This window comes from Sebastes fasciatus, chromosome 11 (assembly GCF_043250625.1).
Source record: "Sebastes fasciatus isolate fSebFas1 chromosome 11, fSebFas1.pri, whole genome shotgun sequence".
NCBI lineage: Eukaryota > Metazoa > Chordata > Actinopteri > Perciformes > Sebastidae > Sebastes > Sebastes fasciatus.
In genome coordinates, this window is record NC_133805.1 from 12,987,601 (window position 1) to 13,008,746 (window position 21,146).

Genomic DNA, 21,146 nt, shown 5'->3' on the forward strand with positions numbered 1-21,146 from the left:
TTTCCCTCGGGATCAATAAAGTTACCATCCATCCATCCACATCTATCTATCTATATCTATATCTATCCATCCAGTCTTAACTTTCTCTAAACTGTATTTTTACAACTGTTTTATTGGACATCACAAATCTACCTACCTATCTATCTATCTATTTATCTATCTATCCAGTCTTAACTTTCTCTAAACTGTATTTTCACAACTGTTTTATTGGACATCACAAATCTACTGCATGTCTGCAAAATGTAGTAACTCACCCAAAACATTTCATTCATGCTTCAAAACCTAGTTATTGTTTCAGTAAATTGGCCACCAAAATGAAAAGTAGTTTTGTCATCGTGTGAGCCGTACTGGTCAAAATGTTAACGTGTTTTTTCACCACGGCAGTCAACCCATCTATCCATCCATCCATCCATCCATCCATCCATCCATCTATCCATCCATCTATCCATCTATCTTATTTTGAAAATCTCCTCCGGACGTAGCATTGTAACGGTAACGCCTGCAGCTGGCTTGACGCTGCTTCTCTCGGTCCGCCTCTCTCTCTCTCCTCCCGACTAAATATTCGTCTGTTCTCGTCGCGGAGCGTCCACCAAGTGGCGGAGGAAAAGGAAAGGAAAGGAAAGGAGAGAGAGAGAGAGAGGACTGACTGGTCGTTCTGGGAAAAGGAAAACAAAGTAAAGGAAATTAAACATTAACAGCGACTGGTCAGCGGAAAGTGAAAGCGGTTACGACTCCACGGCTGTTTGAAGAGTCCATGCAGAGCTGGTTCTCCACCAGTCAGTCGATGGTGTAAACACATTAGTAGTTGTGTGACATTGCGGGTCTCCTCCCAGTCTCCCAGTCTGTTGACGGATACAGTTTGGCTTCAGTGGAAAGGAGAGACCTGACTGTTCATTACACCAACCAGGTAAGACTGATAAACTGTCACATTATCTCTCCTTTTACCTGAAGCAACAGTTTGTTCTCAATCTGCTCTTTACTACGAGACATTATTAACTGTCATCTTTCACAGCTTTCATCCGTTTATGCAACACTTAAATGGCACTATTTCATATTTCCTTATCTGTGACTCCAGTGACCACACATTAATATGACACTCATTGTAGTTATATATAGTATTCAACAGGTTGGTGTACTCAGCTCAGTTGCTGTCTGGGGCCTTCTGCCCTGATTATTCCCAACAGGCCCCACCTAACTGTGTTTTTACTCTTATTTTGGAAATAAAAAATATATTATTACAGAACAGAAAACACCTTTGTAGATATAAAAAAAAAAACAGCTACTTCCTTCACATTATGCAATATAGGCAGGGAATGAAATTAGCAACCACCACCTGCCACCACAGGTTTTCCTTATATTAAAGGTCCCATATCGTGCTCATTTTCAGGTTCATACTTATATTTTGTAGTTTCTACTAGAACATGTTTACATGCTGTAATGTTAAAAAAAACACTTTATTTTCCTCATACTGACTGCTTGAATATACCCGTATTTACCCTCTGTCTGAAACGCTCCGTTTTAGCGCATTTCAACGGAATTGCAACGGAATTGCAACAGAATTGCGTTGCCTGGCAACAGTTTGGGTCCATATTTACTTCCTTTCAGCTGATGTCATTCACATAGACTGCAACAAGATATAAACTGGGACACATTTAGAATGTTTACAGTTTAAAACTGTGTAATGGTCTAAATATTGTATATTTGTGACATCACAAATGAACAGAAATCCTAACGGCTTTTACCTGAAGCAACAGTTGGTCTCAATCTGCTCTTTACTACGAGACATTATTAACTGTCATCGCTGCCAGCTTTCATCTGTTTATGCAACACTTAAATGGCTCTACATGATGTTACATATTTCCTTATCTGTGACCACACATAAAATATGAGACTCATTGTAGTTATAAATAGTATTCAACAGGTTGGTTTACTCAGCTCAGTGCCTTCTGGGGCCTTCTGCCCTGATTATTTCCCTATAGGCCCCACCTAACTGTGTTTTTACTCTTATTTTCGAAAGAGGATAGATATTTTTGTGAGGTATATGGTTGAGGAAGAGTTGTGATAAGGGTTGTGTTAAGGGTTGGTTTATATTTACTTTTTAACTCCGGATGGATATGTGGGTTGTAAATAAACTTGGGATGCTGTTCATATATTTAATTTGGGATGTAAATAAATCTGAGATAGTTTATATATTATATTATATAATCATTCTATGATATATGAGTTATTAGAGGAGAAGTGAGAAAGGGGTAGGGACACTATTACTCTTGTTTTGTTTGTTATTCTTTTCTATCTGTTTTCATTTATTTTTATGTTAGAAATAAAGTCTTTCTTTCATTCATTCATTCAAAAAAAATATATTATAACAATACAGGAAAAAAAACCACTTTTGTAGATATAAAAATACCAGCCACTTCCTTCACATTATGCAATATAGGCAGGGAATGAAATAAGCACCTGCCACCTGCCAAATACAGGGTAAATGTTGGCTGTGGCAGGTAACAAAATTTCAGGTCACCTGCCACCACAGGTTTTCCTTATATTAAAGGTCCCATATCGTGCTCATTTTCAGGTTCATACTTATATTTTGTAGTTTCTAATAGAACATGTTTACATGCTGTAATGTTAAAAAAAACACTTTATTTTCCTCATACTGACTGCTTGAATATACCCGTATTTACCCTCTGTCTGAAACGCTTCGTTTTAGCGCATTTCTACGGAATTGCAACAGAATTGCGTTGCCTGGCAACAGTTTGGATCCATGTTTACTTCCTGTCAGCTGATGTCATTCACATAGACTGCAACAAGATATAAACTGGGACACATTTAGAATGTTTACATTTAAAACTATGTAATGGTCTAAATATTGTATATTTGTGACATCACAAATGGACAGAAATCCTAACGGCTTGTTTCAAACGCACAATTTCTGAATATGGGCTGTGTGTATTTCTCTGTATATTGAGTGCTTCGATACTTTCACAGTATTTATAAAGCACTTAAACCTGCTTTATTATATAAAAGATATGAAAATCTCACTTTTTACAATATAATAATATTATTTTTAAAAAGCAACTCTAAAGCCTAAATTAAGTATAGTCATGGATGATATATTTTCCAAAATACTACGGTGTGGTACCACTGACTCAGTGTTTACAATTTACAAAAGCGTTCTACCTAGATTTCAGAAGTGGCAGACAAAAAAATTGAGTGGCCGGTAGAAATGTTCAGTGACCTGCCACAGTGGCAGGTGAGGAGAAAGGTTAATTTCAGACCCTGAATATAGGTAACCACTTGCAACATTGCCAGTGTTAGTGAACCAATTAGATTATGATGGTTGAGGTGGAGGCCACACACAGGGAAGTGGCTGAGATGTTTACATGGAGCATCAACAGCTCTGTTGATGTCTCCCTGGCCATTAGGGAGGACAGAATACAGACCGGCCATTGATAAGGCCAACTCATTAGTACCCCATTCACCGCCATCAAAGCCTCCTCTCAACGCCCATCAACATGAGTGGGTCACACCACCACACACACACACACACACACACACACACACACACACTGGAAGCTGAGGATCACACACACACACACACTTCCTGCGTTCACGCTGATGACAAGGGTTTGGTTTTGGTTTGACACTCATTAAGGTTTATCATGAAGAAGTAAGCAGAGGAAGTGCAGATATGAACATGTGTATTTAACAAAATCACCTACTACACGGTACTCACTGTACTTGCCAACATTGAGACCTCAAAAATAGGAGGAGTTCAAAAGCAAAGCAGGGGGTCCGGGGACTTTTAAAGAATGAAAAATAACAAAATAATAAGTACACTGCAACCACATTTTTTATGTTAAATAGGCCTGCTTTTAATTTTACTTCTAATTCTAAGCAAAGAAAACTGAATAATTCTCCCCTCTGGTGTAAATTTGTTTTTATTCATTAATTTATTTGCCCCTGCTTGAGTATTTCTTTCTCCTACTCTCCATTTCTCTCGCCTTCTTTCACTCACTGAAGGCCCTTTCAGACAAAACGCGTCAACAGCACCACTGTCATAACTGTTGTTATTTTTCTCACCGAAGCTTCGAAGCCCCCAAAAAATGGTATTTGGAGCAGCCTTTGTCTAAGTGCTCACTGGTAAAAGCAGGAATATGCTGCACTTTTATTAGAAGATGATGACGTCCATGAACAGCTGCCATGTCTAATGCTGTCAGGTCCGATCATGAGCCTGTCTGGTGCAATTCCTCGGAAAACAAACACTAACCCCCCTGTATTATTGGCAAAATCTGCAGGCTACATTCACAAGAATTTTTCATTTCCTTCCCCTCATTTGAATGGATAGAACAGCGCAGTGCCTCAAACAATATTGAGCTGTGTGTCGAGGTCAAAGTGTGACCTTTGACATGAATGATTTTTAAACTCTCTCTCTCTCTACCAGCTTTGGTGGCATGGGCTGCATTTGGAGCTGTGTAGCCTGGATTGCTGGCAGGATTTAACGTGATGTGTGATGCATGTAAATTGATTAGTAACAGGAGGAGGGGGCTAGGTGGTCGGGATGGGAACAACGTCTTGCTTAATGCAATGATTAGAATAAAAGAAGGGGATTAGTAGACTCCCTGTACAGTTTGAGATTGAGGCGAGGAAGGATTTTCATCTCCTTCCTCTGTCTCCGTTAATTTGTTGAACAATGGATGATCTGTTGGGATCATGTGGGAAGTGGCACACGCAGCCGTAACCAATGCTGTAATACCTTATCGGCTAACCGGCTGCTCTGCATCTCCTCTGAACACAGAATGCTGCCCGACTCGATCGGCAGCTCTGCTGGCGACTTTTTGACAAAACAGCGAACGGCGGTGGCCACAGCCCGAGCCTGTCGTCACTTGGCCAGGATCTGTTTCCTCATAGTGCTGCCTGTGGATTCCCCCGCAGGTCTTTCACTGTACACAGTTTGTTGAAGTCGGAGTTGGTTTGTGACTTTGCGTGTTGCTTCAGTGTCTTTTGAGTGAACTTACTACTTCCTTACCCGGCTGAGTGGTTCCAATATTTTCTTGAACGCACACAGATGAAGCACTAAAGTATATGTTTCTAAAAGTATACTGTATGTTCTAAAGTATATGTTTCTACCTCATCAAAGAGTACTTTCACACTCTTTCTACTCTGTTTTTGACACTCACAGTGATACGGTAACTCCACACTCATTGTAACATTTTGATATTTCTGTCATGTTTATTGTTTAGATATCGATACCAGATCAGATATCGGGCCGATACTGACTCAAATACGTGGATCGGGTATCGGTGACAATGGGGCCGATCTATTCATTTCAGTTCTATATTTATATACTATATTCATTATATACTGGAATTTTAATTCCTTTTTAAGTTTTGATCAATTTGTTGCTGCATTAAAAAGCTTTACACCTGAATTGGAATTCCTGTAAATTTTGAAGATTTTTTACTTGCTGGTGTACGATTTATTATTTTAGTAATAAATAACAAGTCATTAAATATGTATTTGTTAAATTTTTTTTTACAGTTAAGAAAGCAATGTCAAGCTGTTTCCTTTCACATAAAAGATTGATCCCAGTCACTTCCATACTTAGGCATACAGCTTATTAATTAAACACTGGTATCGGATCGGTACTCGGTAAAGCCCAGGTATTGCTATTGCTATCGCTATCGGTATCGAGACTGAAAAAGTCAGATCGGTGCATCCCTATTTAGAGCTGCAGCAATTAGTCGATTAATCACATTAATTGATTAACAACTAATGTGATTAATCACTGTAGTCACTTATAAAGCAAAAAATCCAAACATTTGCTGCTTCCAGACTGTCAAACGTGCCAAATTGATGCTTTTTTTTGGGGTCATATATGATAGTAAACTAAATATCTTAAGGGTCTGGACTGTTGGTTGGATAAAACAAGTTATTTATTTTCTGACATTTTTATAAATAAACAGATAAATGTAGAAAAATAAGCGTCAGATTCATCAACAATAATAAATAATTGTTATTACAAGAAAAAAAGTAATTTCCTCCTTCACAAAAGAGGCAATTTCCCCCAGGTTCGTGTGGTTCTTTCTTCGGAATAAACACAGTTTCTTGCACAATCTTTTCAAGTTCCTGATACTGATGATAATGTGGAGCTGATGTGCCCAAAGATGAAGTATTTTGTTATTTGTGAAACCTATACTAAAGTATGACTTTACAAGATGCTCCACGTTCCTCATTTTCACCCCTCTAAAATAACACATCAAATTACTACTTTATAATATTATGTCTTTATTCTCATAATACTACAACTCTTTTTCTCTTAAACTTCTGACTTTATCCTCATAATATTAGGATTTTTTTCTCGTAAACTTCTGACTTTATTCTCATAAGATTACGACTTTTTTTCTCGTAAACTTCTGACTTTATTCTCGTAATATTAAGACTTTATTCTTGTAATGTTATGACTTTATTCTCAAAATCTCAGATTTATTTTTCCTCAATGTGGCCCTAATACTCCATCGTACAAAACTATTAATAGATTAACTGAGAAAATAATTGACAGATTGATAGATAATGAAACTAATCCTTTGTTGCAGCCCTGAACATATTTTTTTCTGCCCTAAACATGTTTTTTTTTCATTTAACAAAAGAATCCTAAATTCACTAATGTTAAGTATAATCTAAACAAACCTAAACCTAAAGGTTTATTGCAACTAGTAACTGTATGATCAAAGAATACATAGACAAGATTACAAATTTGAGGAGACATCAGATATTACGCCAAACTGTTCCAGTGGTAGTTATCCCTTTAACATCTCTTGTTGCATTGGACTGCTGTCGGTAATCAATGATTAGGGAATGCATCATGGCAGCACCTTAATTTATCAGTTCTTTAATTTGCTGGGTTGGCTGAAAACAGACACTCCTCTGCAGTTCGGAGGTGTTGAAGTTGGTATTTGTAGTGTGTGTGTGTGTCTGTGCATGCTCTGCATTGTGTTTGTTGGTAGTCACAAAGCCTAGCCTGCGGCGGTTTGTTGAATTCCACCCTACCCAGGAGCAGATGAGAAGAGTGGTGGTGACATTGCGGATATACGGTCACACCCATCTGTTGGTTTGGCAGCAGAATTACATGAAATACGAAGCGTTCCCTTTTCATTGGCTTTAAATTAGACCAACTCAGTAACATGAAAAGCAGAAACATTCTCCAAGATATTGTTTTTTTGTCTGTTCTAATTTGCACGTTTATTACAAATTGTAATGAAATGTTACGCATTAAGGTGAGGACAGATGGTAGATTTGTCACTGCTGGCTTCAGGAAGTTAGGCCCTGTTAGTACTCATGTGCTAATCGGATGTGCCAAGCAGGAAGCGTTGTCATAGCAACCACCTCAGATAGGTCAGAAAGGTAGTGTAACAGACCTAATTTCCCTCTCATTCCAGTAAATGTGTCAAAGACTTTTTTGGTTGAGATTCATCGTCATGGCTTTCGGTTTCTCTCTGCTTTGCACTAAAACTTTGTTCAGAGCTTTGTGTTGTCCTGTCTGTCAGAGGAGACAGTTGACGGACAGAAAGGTAGAACCGGCGTCTCCACCCAAACAAAGAACGCTATAATCCACGGTGGAATGCTTTATTACTACGACTTCCTCCTCACAGCTACAGAGCTGCTCACCTTTCAGGCCCTTTGTCGTTCAGTTGTCATGATTTTATTCTCACATCAATGTCCTGGGTGGATCAGGATATAAATATTCAGATAAATGGTTAAAAGTTTGTGTCAAATGATTTGAAACCCAATCCTCACAAGGAAACAACCAGGGCTGCTGCAACAACAATTACTTTTTCTTATCAACTAATCTGTCCTTTTTCTGTTTTGATTAGCTCAAATTGACGTCTTTAAAATAGCTTCTTTTATGTAAACCAGTTAGCCCAAATATTAGCCTTTTTGTTTGATTAAATCTGTAGTTGGTAACTTTGAGCAAATATGATAAAAATTTTTTTTTTTTAAAAACTATGCTCGTAATGTCATTTGCAAGAATCCATGGCGCCTGAACGAAAACAACCAATCAGATCCAAGCTGGAGCAGTGCAGTCTCTACAGCAGCTGTCAATCACTGCTCGCGAAACTGGCGAACTCCGACCAAACGGTCAAACTAGGCAGCACTGATCAATGAGAAAGTTTGTGACCCGGCCGCCATTTTTAAAATAGTCTAGCTGAAACCAAGCACCGCCCACCGGCCAAACTTTCTAATTTTACAGCTAAACAGTACACTAAAAGATGTTTCTGAAAACATTTGAGGTGAGAAATAGACATTACAGTAACAGAATATTGATTTATATTTGATCAGCGCTGCCTAGTTTGACCGTTTGATCAGAGTTCGCAGGTTTTGTGAGCTGTGATTGACAGCTGCTGCAGAGACTCCTCCGCTCTGATTGGTTGTTTTCACTCGGCCACGTTGAAATCTTGGAAATGCTACTAGTAGGACACAGAGGAACATGATTTCCCCCCCAGATTATCTGTCTCATGCACTACTGTCATCTGACAGTTCTATAAAAATAACTTTTTTTTTTATCATATTTGCTCAAAGTTATCAACTGCAGCTTTAATGACTAAATGTTTTTTGACTTATCGATTATACACGATTATTTCAGGTCAAGACTCTCTTTTACTGACACCAGCTCCTTTTTTTATCGTTCACATTGACAGTGGAGGCTTTTCATATCAAATTCTGCTAGTTGTCGTGATTGAGTGTTTGTGTATATTTTTTCTTTAATAAGGAAAAACAACAAAGACTTTCAATATCAGTTGGGATGCGTTCACTGGCTTTTGCAAGAAAAAAAAAAGAAGGAAAAAAAGGGTATTTAATCAATAACTCATGACAGCCTGCGCTATGTTGTGACTTGCCGTTGCCTACCAAGCGCTGGGGGCCTGTGATAGCATGTTATGAACTAACACAGAAATCCAAATTGCCTCTCTAAAGGAAAGCATCTTTTTTGGATGTATCAGAGTCTACAGACTGAAACCAGAGTGTGGATTCATCTGTAAAACAACAGATCATGGTCTGAATGAGCAACAACGCCATCTTGAGTCTGTCTTCCTTGTTGTAGCTTTAGCAGGTGAATGTCCTTTAAATTGTTTTAGATTGAAGTAGTTTATTTTTCTTAGCTGTGGAGCAATATTTAACTCTGTAAAAACATTATACATCAAATCTAGGCTGTTTTTTTTTCCTATACCAGGACTATCGACCAATCACATTGCATGATTTGAGTGACCTGTTTTGGAATAATACATAAAATAACTTCATTTAACACATAAACACAGGTGACATTTCAAGACTTTTTTTTGGTTCAGGTTGTCCAGGAGGCCTCAGTTTGCTGCCAGCGCTGCACGCGGCTGTTCATCCTCAACTCTGATTGGACAGAGAGGAGGAAGCAGATAAGATAGGTGTGTTTAGAGAGTAAACTGTACCCAAGGTTGAAGTTCCTCGTAGACACTGATCTGAGGTTAGATTTGCAACCGTCCCTCAAACTGTCAAGGTTAGCAAACGAGCTGAGATGGAGAACTGAAGCTGTTGTTGCCTGTTGGGCTTGAGTTTGCCATGTTATGATTTGAGCATATTTGTTATGCTAAATGCAGTACCTGGGAGGGTTTCTGGACAATATTTGTCATTGTTTTGTGTTTTTAATTGATTTCCGATAATAAGTATATACATTAATTTGCATAAAGCAAGCATATTTGCCCACTCCCATGTTGATAACAGTATTAAATACTTGACAAATCTCCCTTTAAGGTACAATTTGAATGGATAAAAAATGTGTAATTAAATTGCGATTCATCGCGATTAACTACGGACAATCAGGTGATTAATCGCGATCAAATATTTAAATTGATTGACAGCCCTAGAAATAATTCATCAAAAATTGACAGATGAATTAAATGAAAATAGTCATCAGTTGCAGCCCAGTTTACAACTTTAACTCAAGTGTTTCGATTTATAAATACATTGATATTAGGAAAAACATCTTTATCACTTACAAATTGTCTTGATATTAATGGATTTATTTAAAACTCAAACAGAAAATGTGTTTCAGTCCCCGTGTCACAGTGCTGTGTATGTATGTGTGTGTGTTTCTATTCATAAGGGCAGTGGACAGACGGAAGAATAACGTGAGAAGAGGTTGAGGGAGAAAATGTTATATATAGATCAGTGGTGACAATAAGAGTCTATTTTTAGGCCTATTGTCATCTTCAACCTGCCACATGCAGGAACGTCTCTCTGTCGTCCACCTGACGTTCACCTTTACTTTGTGATTGGGCAGATAGGGCAGGCCACCTGCTGCAAACTCACAGATTTAAACGAAAGACATGTTTTTCTTTTGCCTCTCATTTCTACCAAAATAATTACAGCCAACTTCTCATAAACACAGACGCTCCACATGAGGGGATGTGGTGGTAATGTCACAGGAGTGGATGGTATTTGGCAGTGTCGTAACACCCAACAGCTATCTGTAAGAACAGACGAATAGTGTGTCTTTCACAGAACATCGGGCCTTAGAGCACATTTTGTGGGTTCTGCTTTTTGCTAATTTGAAGTCAGCCCCTCAAGTAGTAGAGAGGAAACACTGGTGCTCTGTGTGATACGTTTTCAACATATTCAGCATGAACACTTTGTTTTGGTGTTCACATATTTTATATGTGAGCAAGCTGGTTTACCAGGGCTAAGTAGAAGAAAGCAGAATACTTAATACTGCATTGCACTGTAATATTTAGGACAGTCATAGAACAACAGTAGTTATTGTACATAAATATGCAGTACCTTGCTTCTGCCACATGGTGGTGCACTCTGACTGTATCCTGACCCCTCTAGTGACTGGCTGCTTCAAAATATGTTCAGTGGTCCTTCTTTCACAAAGGCACATGTGCTTTAGTGTGCACACACATACACCATCTGTCACTTTGGCACTACCAGGTGGTCCAAACATACTGTAAGCTTTTTATTAAACGTGTCCATTACACTTAGTCATTTCTGTTTATTCTCACAAGAGAGGTGTGAAAGAGGCCTTTTCCTGCAGAGAGAGAGCGTGTTGTGTGTGTTGCACCTGCGACGTGAGTCAGTTATTTGTCCCGTCAGACAGCTCAGATAGTGCGTGTGTGTGTGTGTGTGTGTGTGTGTATGCACTCCTATATATCGTGTTACTGTCTGGATTATTTACTGGAAGGACTCTATAGTAACCAACACAAGCAGAGTGTTATTCATTACTCTGTAGATCATCTGCTGTTTGTTGGTAACCTACCTGCAGTTACAATACTTAACAGTGATGCTGCTAAAAAAGAATATGCTTTTTTATCTTTATTTATATTCAGACTTTTAAACCAAGTGCTTTGTAGAGACATGGAATTAAGATACAGTCAGACAAGACCCTATAGAGTGGTGCAGGGATGACGTATTTTTGTAGGCTAGGAAGTTAGCATCGCCCTGGGTTCCCTCGACAAAAAGCCAATCGTGTTTTTCCATTGGTTTTTGGATTATTACAGAAAATAAACTCTGTGGCAAAAACACGTTTACGATACGTTTTGTTCCGTAAAATAATCTTCACAAATGAACACCACTTTTTTGTAATTTTTGAAGCCTAAATGCAAACGCCAGAAGTAAAAAGCTAAGTCAGGCTTAGGCTATAAACAAACTACACCATGGCTGCATGAACGCGAGTATATTAGCCACTTGTTAGCAACCGCTGTTTTTAAAGACATATAAAGGCTTCAAAATTCATGAGTGGGATATTAACTGATGTATTTTATGTCAAAGAACAACACATTAAAATCTCTTCAGCTTGTGTTAACCACAGACCTTATTTCAGGCATCTAACTAAAAACCCATTCGAATAACCCATTGACTTCCAGACGAGGGAACCGAAAATGCTAACTCATTTCCAGGTTTTAGGACTCATGCCTGCAGCACTCCATTGGAAATAAAGCCAAAAACAATTACATCATTTCTCAATAAATGCAAAGCCAAGAAGAACAAAAAGAAAGATAATTAACAACAATTAAAGCTAAGCACATGCTTATAATGTGAATCTAGCTAAAAGATAGTTGCCAAATGCAATATTATTAAGCAGATAGCAGATGCTGTCTTGGTCGACACAATATTAAAATATTTACAGGCAGAATCCTTTTTTGGAAATAAACAATAAATAATTATCCCTTTTTCTTTGCTGCTCTTTGTGATATAACGTATACTTTTCTTCATGCATACATTCCAGGATAAATGAAACCTAATGTCTATGAGAGGCCTTTGCACATGTCTGTAGGAATGTGATGTAAAGCCAATCCCTCTGTCTGGTTGGACCGGGCGAAGTGCTTTGAAGTGCTCCCACTCACAGGAAGGCACACCTTTAGTGAGGACACAAACTCTCCTCGCTTATGTTATTTCCTCTGACATACAGCACATAGCATTTCATAAAAGCGTAGCCCAAATATGGGCATATCCTGTCAGTATGAGGAGAGAGTCCAACCAGCATAAACACGCTTCCTGCCAGACAGGTATGAAGAATAGTAATAGATATGACTTCCTTTGAATCTGTCAACAAGTCCTGAATATGTTGATTGTAGTTTCAGCAGCTTTTGAGCTAACTAGAGGAAAGATCATCTTAAAGGCTCCAATTACAAATGAATCATTCATAACACTTATAGTAGAATCAGTGTGTGTGTGTGTGTGTGTGTGTGTGTGTGTGTGTGTGTGTGTGAGTGGGCTGGAGAAACAGTGTCACTTTGATGGATTCTTTAATTTCTTTAGCGCCCTTTATGAGTCTATGGGGAAGTTTGCTGGCATCCCAAACAAAGGCCAGTATGTGTGCTTCCTCGCTGAGGCGGCCCAGAGCCTGAGGGACTCTGGAAAAGAGATCGACACCTGTGGCATGGGGGGCATCTACGAGTGTCTGTGCGGAGAAACCGCACCCCCTTTTTGTCGCCTCGGGGCCCCAAAGTTTTTGTCCGACGCCACACTATGTTACTGTGTCTCAAACAAGCAGAAACAGGTGTCAGAGAGAGATGCACAATCACCGCCTGTCTCCTTGTCCACAGTCTCATTTACTGAAAATCAGGTGCCTCATTCACACTCAAATTGAGTCACATTTAAAGAGCTCCGAGGCTTTGTTTGCTATGATTTATATAGCTCTGTTCTGGTGCACGGTGCAACGAGGCCTCACATTTTATCCAGGGATAGTTCTTGTACAGTGGCTCCTTGTGCAGTTACCTCTCTGGACTGTAACAAATAAGCAATGTTCCCTCTGCTCTGCCTCCTTATTTGAAAACTAGACACTTATCTGATTGTGTGGAACATTTTTTTTTTTTTGGTGTGGAACATTTTTTTTCTTGCCAGGAGCAAGCAGCCTCTCTCTGTGTTCACTATATGCTGATGATTATAGCACAGTAGAGTTTTGTTGGAGGTTTTTTCTACTTTAGCAAAGCAGCTTTCAGTGTATTATGACTGTCTTGTTACTAGGGGTGGGCAAAAAGTCGATTCACCTATGTATGACGATGTTTTTTTAATGATTTTGAAACAGATTTTGAAATGCCAGAAGCGATATATTTGCTTCATTTGAGTCAAAGTGGAGGTAGAAGGAAGTTACCGCTTTTTTTGTTGTAGTCTGAGTAACGTGACGTCATATCCATTCCGTATCCGTCAACCAAAACAAACCGCAGCGAGCCGAAACTAAAAAGTAAAAAACGGTGGAGGTTCCATGTGTATACGACCTGCACCCTCAAATTTAAAATTCAAAACACTACACATACAGTGAAGTATGGAAACACTTTGGGTTTCACACATTGCAGGAAAAGCAGAGCTAGACATCATGGCTAAAGCTGCATGCTAACTCTGTCATGGACAGGTAACGTTATCGTATTGCTGTAACGTGCGGTCAAGCCTCTCATCTCCGTGGTCAAGTCAGCCGACGCTACAACAGTAGAGCACCTATATACTGACATTTATGTTAAATGCATTCAAACGGCCCCGATGGAGCTGACCATGGTTGTATAAAGAGAACGGAGCAAACGGTAAGAGCTAGCGACGGACTTAGCGAAGTTAGCCGAAGTATACACGTCTGTTTTTTAACAAAAAGGTGTTAACAAAGGGAACTTTATATACAAAATACATATATGGAAATAAGATTGATTGGATTATATTTACCACAAGTATAAAACATTACAAGTCCCTTAAAAATTAAAAAGAAAAAAACACAAATTTGTGAGAGAAATGTCTTTATTCTTTGATTTTTGGGTTGCTGAAAAAAAAAATAAAATATCCTGACAAGGACTGATATATTTTACCTCAGGACATCTCTGACTACATACATGCTGAAAATCAAACATTTTTACCGTATTAATTTAGATATTTTCCAAAGTAAAAGTCCCTAGAAGTGTATGATTTAACATTTACCCATGGTCTAGTGTTAAAAAAGGAAACAAAAATTGCAATAAATCGTAATATCGAATCGCAATTCTTATAGAATCACAATAATTAATAATCGCAATAATCGAATTGGCACCCAAATATGGTGATAGTATAAAATCGGGAGATAGGCGTATCGTCCCAGCCCTACTTATTACTTCTTCTGCAGAGACTAAGGACGCAACCTTGATTTTAACCCCAAAGCAGTGTCCCCAGTCCCTTTTTAACAAAAAAAAACTTGTATGAATGAGACAGGTGGACCCAGTGACCTCTGAGTTGTGCTGAGAAATGGATAGAGCATGAAGGGAGAGGAAGTAAAGGGAGACGGAGGGAGGATGAGGAGGAGGCAGACATCATTTTTGAAGGGATTCGGGGTGGGCTGCAGAGGAAGTGGCCTCAGTGTGACCCACAGAGTGAGCCTCTTCCTCCACCCGACATGTCTTTGAAACTGTTAGATGAACGGAGTCGCGGTAGTCGGAGGGAGGAGCAGCCATTCATGTGGCTTCTGATTAATAGTATCTCAGACCCCTTTGTGTGTGTGTGTGTGTGTGTGTGTGTGTAGTAGTGGGGTTTTGTAAGTCAATCTGGCTGTGTGTATGTCAATGCATCTGTCTGAGGGTCTGTCTGCCTTACTTCTTGATGTATTTTAACATTTAACTGTCTTAAATGTTGTGTAACCATACTGAATCTACTTCATTTATCTGTCTTCCTTTAATTTGAATAGTTCTTTTTAGAGAACTAGAACATTTTTTTCAAATGATGAAAGACGGTTTACGGGAATTTCAGTTCTTCTTCACTTTCCCTCTCTGCGTCTTCTGCCTCTGTAACTCTGCAGATGTTTAAAAAACAAAACCAAAAGTACTTTTGACTTTCAGTGGCATGACTGGTAATTCTGGAATGACACTGAATGCCCCATAATGCGACACCCTGAGTGACTTCAGGGTTGTTTTGGTTTTTTTTCGTTGGGATTTTATACAGTGATGACATTCATATGGGTTTTATGCAAGTTCAGTTTACTTGTCACAAGTACTACAAAGCATGTGAAAACTGTTGTATAATGTCGTCTTTGACTTTTAAAGGGAGCTTTCCAAAGTCTGAAAAGATAACCTTGATGATGTCATGAAGTTATCAAAGTTTTCACTTATCCTGAGTTTTTCTGACCTTGATCCTTTCTAGGAGCTAAGTCCCTCTTACTGCTCTGCACTGACCAGAAGGCCTTCAACTCTGTCATAAAGCGATCATAAAATCAGTCACCTGGCCTTGTGTGAATGTAGTCATGAACTGGTTGTGCTATTCAGTTTGGAAGTGGTTATTCATCAGTAAATATTAACTCTAATATTGTTTTAACCTGTGTCAATTAGAGCTGCAACGATTAATCCATTAGTTGTCAACTATTAATTTAATCGCTAGTAATTTTTCAAGAATAAAAAGTCAAAATCCTCTTCTTGACCAAATCTTTTTCATTGATTTTTTTCAAATATGGCAAGTCATGTCTAGTCAAGTCAATTTTATTTGTATAGCCCAAAATCACAAATAAACAAATTTACCTCGGGGGGCTTTACAATCTGTGCAGGCTACAACACCCTCTGTCCTTGACAGCGCGACCCTCACATCGGATAAGGAAAAAGTTAACCAAAAAAAAACCTTTTAACAGGGAGAAAAAATAGAAGAAACCTCAGGAAGTGCAACAGAGGAGGGATCCCCCTTCCAGGACGGACAGACGTGCAATAGATGTCGTGTGTACCGAGTAACAACATAATGAAAATACAACATAGACAATCCATGACAAAAATGAATATGTATAATGTGAACATATGTGAGAAGGTGGATCATGGAGGATGTCAAGCAGCTTCCAGGCATTGCCAAACAGATCAGAGCCAGAGCAGCACGACCTCCTCTCCACGCCAAACCGGTAGAGACAGGACAACACGACCTCGAGATATTGGCAAAGTTCATCATATCAAATGCAGAACGTAACTGAGTGTCCGTGACATGAAATAAAAACATAGAAAAGGGACCCCACCCTTCCCCGCACCCAATGTTGGGCTTGGTCACACGAAAGGGAAACACTAATCAACATTTTCACCATTTTCTGACAACTTTAACCTTAATTGAGAAAATAATCGACAGATTAATCGACAATGAAAATATTCGTTAGTTGCAGCCCTAGTGTCAATACTCAAATTCTGAATGTGTATTTGTCACAGTGACTCTTGCGTTTTTCTATATAACTCGAGGAATTAAGCATCAGCACTTTTGACTTTCGTGTATGGACACTTTCCACCAACTTGTTCCTGTTTTTTGAGTGTGTGTTCGTGCATGTGTTTATCCTCATGCGACTTGTCTTGAGTTATCACATGCAGTAATCTCATGCCTGTCATTCCTGTCCTTGTTTGTTCAGAAATGTCCTGTCTTTTCTTGCAGATAATGTGGATTATTGGGTCCTGAACTATACGCAGTCAGTGCTGTAGATAGAGACACTATGAGAGCATGTGACTCGTCGTTCATCACTCCTAAAGTTATCACACGCTTCCTGTAGTCCTCAGGTGTTTTCAGAGTTGTTTCTTTTCAGCATTGTGTGGCCTATTTCAGGAAAGTAACAAATTCTCTCATTTGAGAGGCTGTCAACCAGTTAGTCTATTGTTCTAAATAGACCAATGCTCTGTCTTAGGGGTAGTTTATGACTCTTAATCTATTTAAACCAAATTGAAGGTGTTCCAGGTTTCACCTTTCTCATATCTAGCCCTCTGTTCTTTCCCTTATCTAAGTTCAGTACAGCGATGACACACAAGTAAGGGAAACCGCTGCTCAGACTCGGGAAAGAAAACGATACCTACACCGTCCCGGTCTGCCTGTTGAACTTTGACCCATAAGGACAAAGGTCAGCAGTTTGTAGACAAATAAATTTCACCCTGAGAGCGACACAGTAGAGTGAGCACGGCTTCTCAAATATCCACCGATTTAATGAGGCGGTTGCAAAACATTGACTAATGTCTCGTGCAGCCGGAGGTATGAGTGCTCTGAAATGTGGATGCAGGTGCAGACTCGCTTTTCTCTCGGTGTCCCAAATTTCCGTTTCAGTTATGCTTCCTTTTCATTTATGGGTGATAATAGCCATTGTTGCAAATGCCAAATAGCCGCCAACCTGTAATAATAACATAGTACTAAAATAGAAAACATGAAAAAATATACAGCGATTAAACTCAAGATAATAAAGTTAAAATAGCATGCACTGCAGAATCGAAGAGAAAATATGTGTATGAATGCATAAATCTACACATGCAAACGTATACACATTTAACATTCAGCTACATTTATTATTGTACATGCAAGGTCTTATGAGGTTGTCACGAGAGAGCTTTGTTCGACCCGTAATGACGGCATCTTCATATTGCTTGTTTTGTGCAATCAACAGTTGAAAACCTAAAAATAATTTATCATCAAATACACACTTTTGAGAAGCTGGAACCAGCAAGTTTTTTGCTATTTTACTTGAAACACGATTTAAAGGGGACATATGATGCTCATTTTCAGGTTCATACTTGTATTTTGGGTTTCTACTGAAACATGTTTGCATGCTTTAATGTTCAAAAACACATTATTTTTCTCATACTGTCTATCTGAATATACCTGTATTCACCCTCTGTCTGAAACGCTCCGTTTTAACGTCTGTCTCTTTAAGACCCCCTCCCAAAAAGCCCAGTCTGCTCTGATTGGTCAGCGTTTCTGGTCTTCTGCGTGTGCGCTGTCGCCGTCTTCACAGCGTCACAGGGACTCACTGTGTGTGTCAACTACACAGAGTTTAGCGGCATTTCTACCGGTGACTGTATAGTTGTGACATCACAACGTTATGGAAGTCCTGATGGCTCGTTTAAAGGCACACTCTCTGAATATGGGCTGTGTGCATTTCTCTGTGGATTGAGCATTTTGATACTTTCACAGTATTTATTTAAGACCTAAACCTGCTTTATAATAAAAAAAGACATGGAAATCTCACTTTCTACAATATGCGACCTCTAAAATATAAACAACATATCGTTTCAGCTGTGCTAGAGCTGCATTTATAGTTGATGCACGCCGTTAACGGCAGATACCTTTTGATTTATAGTTCTGCATTGGTTTTCCCCCTTTCGCGAAACTAGATTGCTGCATATTTAATACGTGCACCAGCTGTATTGAGCTTTGATAATATCCTCCTCACAGTAACTGAGTTTACATTCTTTCATGCTACTAGGCAGGAGTACTGCCTGCAATCACTGTGTTTACATTCTGGTTTGCAGTGGAGACGGCTTTTCTAGACTTGAATGTTGTTTTCATTCTCAACTGTCTCCACTGGCATCTGAAACTTGTAGGAGAAAACACAAGCTGAGCGATCACAGTTCTTGTGGTTTCCACACGGTGTCTCTGTAGCTGCTGCAGTCCTGACGTGTATTTCTTTGAAGAGGCACACGTCAGGAGCTCCACGTATCCTTCAAAGATATGCTGTAATCCCTTAACGCAGAACTGCAAATCCATCCTCATAGGGCATCCTGGTGCCATAAGAGGGGTTGTTGTTTATATGCAGCTGTTTTTTTAGAGAAAGGCTTTATGATAGTGTGAGTCTGTCTCAGGGATCTCCATAGTTTCCACAGAGATCTTTCTAATTCAGCTGCACAAGCAGGATTTTTAGTGAATGAACTGAATCACCACTATATGAAATGAAAAGTAAATTTGATAATTTTCTGATCATATAGGAAGCTGTTTGCTTTCTCTCTCTCTCCCTCTCCCTCTCTAACCTTCCTGACAGAGGAAATCGTGCAGCCTGCATTTTTCCACCACTAATCCCTTTGTCCTGTTTAACAGGGTTGGTAGCTGCTATTGATTTCACAGCTGAATAATTTCAAAGTATTTTTCTTAATAATATCTTTTACCTCACTTTAGCCTTCCAGTGCAAGCCTATTGTAAGACCTTTACGTAATTTAATCAATCGATTCCGTGGAATAATATAATTATAACGTAGCGTATTCAATAGACAAAGACTGTCATTATCATTAATTAGCTCGACTAGCTTTAAACAACAATGTGTGTGAACCAAAAATAGCATAAAAAGCACATGCAAATATCCACTTACATAGACTTTGCAGCTTCTGACTCACACACACACACCTATGCACACACACCCCATCCCCATTTATGTCACCTTCTGACTAATCCCATTTCCTCTTTACATGAAAAACAAACTCTCCTTTACGACCTTTACGTTGTTGTCTAATGAGCTGTGTGACGTCCAGGCCATTATCAATTATTTCCATCCATGCACGCTGTTGTTTAACCCTCCCTGCTCCAAGCAGGGAGGAGGGACTCTATGATGGCAACACCACAGACCTTTGGCCTTCTCTAGTCTATTCCACCTTTGCTGTAGTAGTGACATGAAGTGGGACCGGATCAGGGGTGGAGGCTGGAAAGACTGAGTACGTTTTGTTTATTGTTCCATATAGGCAGGGCAGTGTTGGGTGAGAGATGGAGATCCATTGTGTAGTATCTCCCTGCCTTCGTCATGAATAGTAGCTTTCAGAGGCAAGAGAGACTGAGTCGAAAAGGCAAAGCACTAACAATAGCTTTACGCCGTTGCTGTCGCCGGCAGCAAATTTTTTGGCATGCAACCAAATGCAACACACACACACAGCTGCACGGCTTTCTCCATCACACACACACAAACTCTTATCTCCGTCGCAAGCACACGTCTTTTTCTACAGCCCTCTGCCCCGCCATTCATTCCTTCCCTGCATCCATTTCCAGCAAACTCCACTCGGCTCGCACTAAGCTTTCTTTTGTGCAGCTTTTTTTTTTACAACAATGCTGTTTGTTTTCCGAGGGCAGAGCAGAGAGACGCTGCCTGGCAGCCTCCCCTGCATAGGTCGCCTGTGTCTCCCGCATGTCACCCTCTGTGCGTCTGCAGTGACGTCTGAAGGGCATTATCTACCAAAGGCCTCTGTTTGTTTTGGGCTGCTCTGGGTTTGATAATGGCCCATTACTGGAGAACCAGAGTCTCATAGGCACCTCGGTGGAAACTGCAGAGACCTTGCTAATCTGGACGACACCCAGATGTCAGTTTAGTAACACTTTGCTACTGTTGGAGTAGTTTTTAGCTGAAACCAACTCCAGAAACAACACAGACCTGTTGGCTATTTTTAGTGCATACCCCGAAGCTAATGATATCACTGAGGCGCTGGCTGCCCTTTGTGTCGGTTGTTGTTTTGCTCCCTGACGTTCGGCATGCCGTGTAATGCGTAAACCCACGGCTTGCGTCTGCATACTTGTTGAGCATCAACAAGTGTTCAGACTTTTACATAATTGCCTCATTACCTCCGGACCTTCCCGTGGAAGGAATGCAAGGAGCTCGGTTCACAGTTACATCAATGGAAAGTAGAAACATATTCCAGTCGTTGGTGTCTCCCTTTGTTGTCAGTTTCATTCTTTCTTTGTGCCTCTTGCAGTGTCTCCTCGTGTTCTCTCTCATAATGTCTCTTGCGTAGAAGTGTGAATCAGCCCCTTGTGGTGTAGTGCATTTTTAGCTTATGACTTCACTACACTATTAACTGTTGACATGAAAATCAGCTGAAATCCCATCACAAGACCGTCTGTTATTAATACTTAGTGTAAGATTTAATACCTTGTTTAATATTGGGGGGGATTTTATGCCTTATTAGAGGGCAGACAGGAAATGA

The 21,146-nt window shown here is 39.6% G+C and overlaps 1 protein-coding gene across 1 annotated transcript in view; it reads left to right on the forward strand.

The window, feature by feature from the left end:
* Positions 1-502: 502 nt before the first annotated feature.
* The window catches only part of gng12a (guanine nucleotide binding protein (G protein), gamma 12a), a 34,352-nt gene continuing 13,708 nt past the window's right edge, over positions 503-21,146 (forward strand). The window contains exon 1 of the mRNA XM_074650788.1: positions 503-907. The gene's annotated coding sequence lies outside the window, so the exon portion shown is untranslated. The remainder of the gene's footprint in view (positions 908-21,146) is intronic.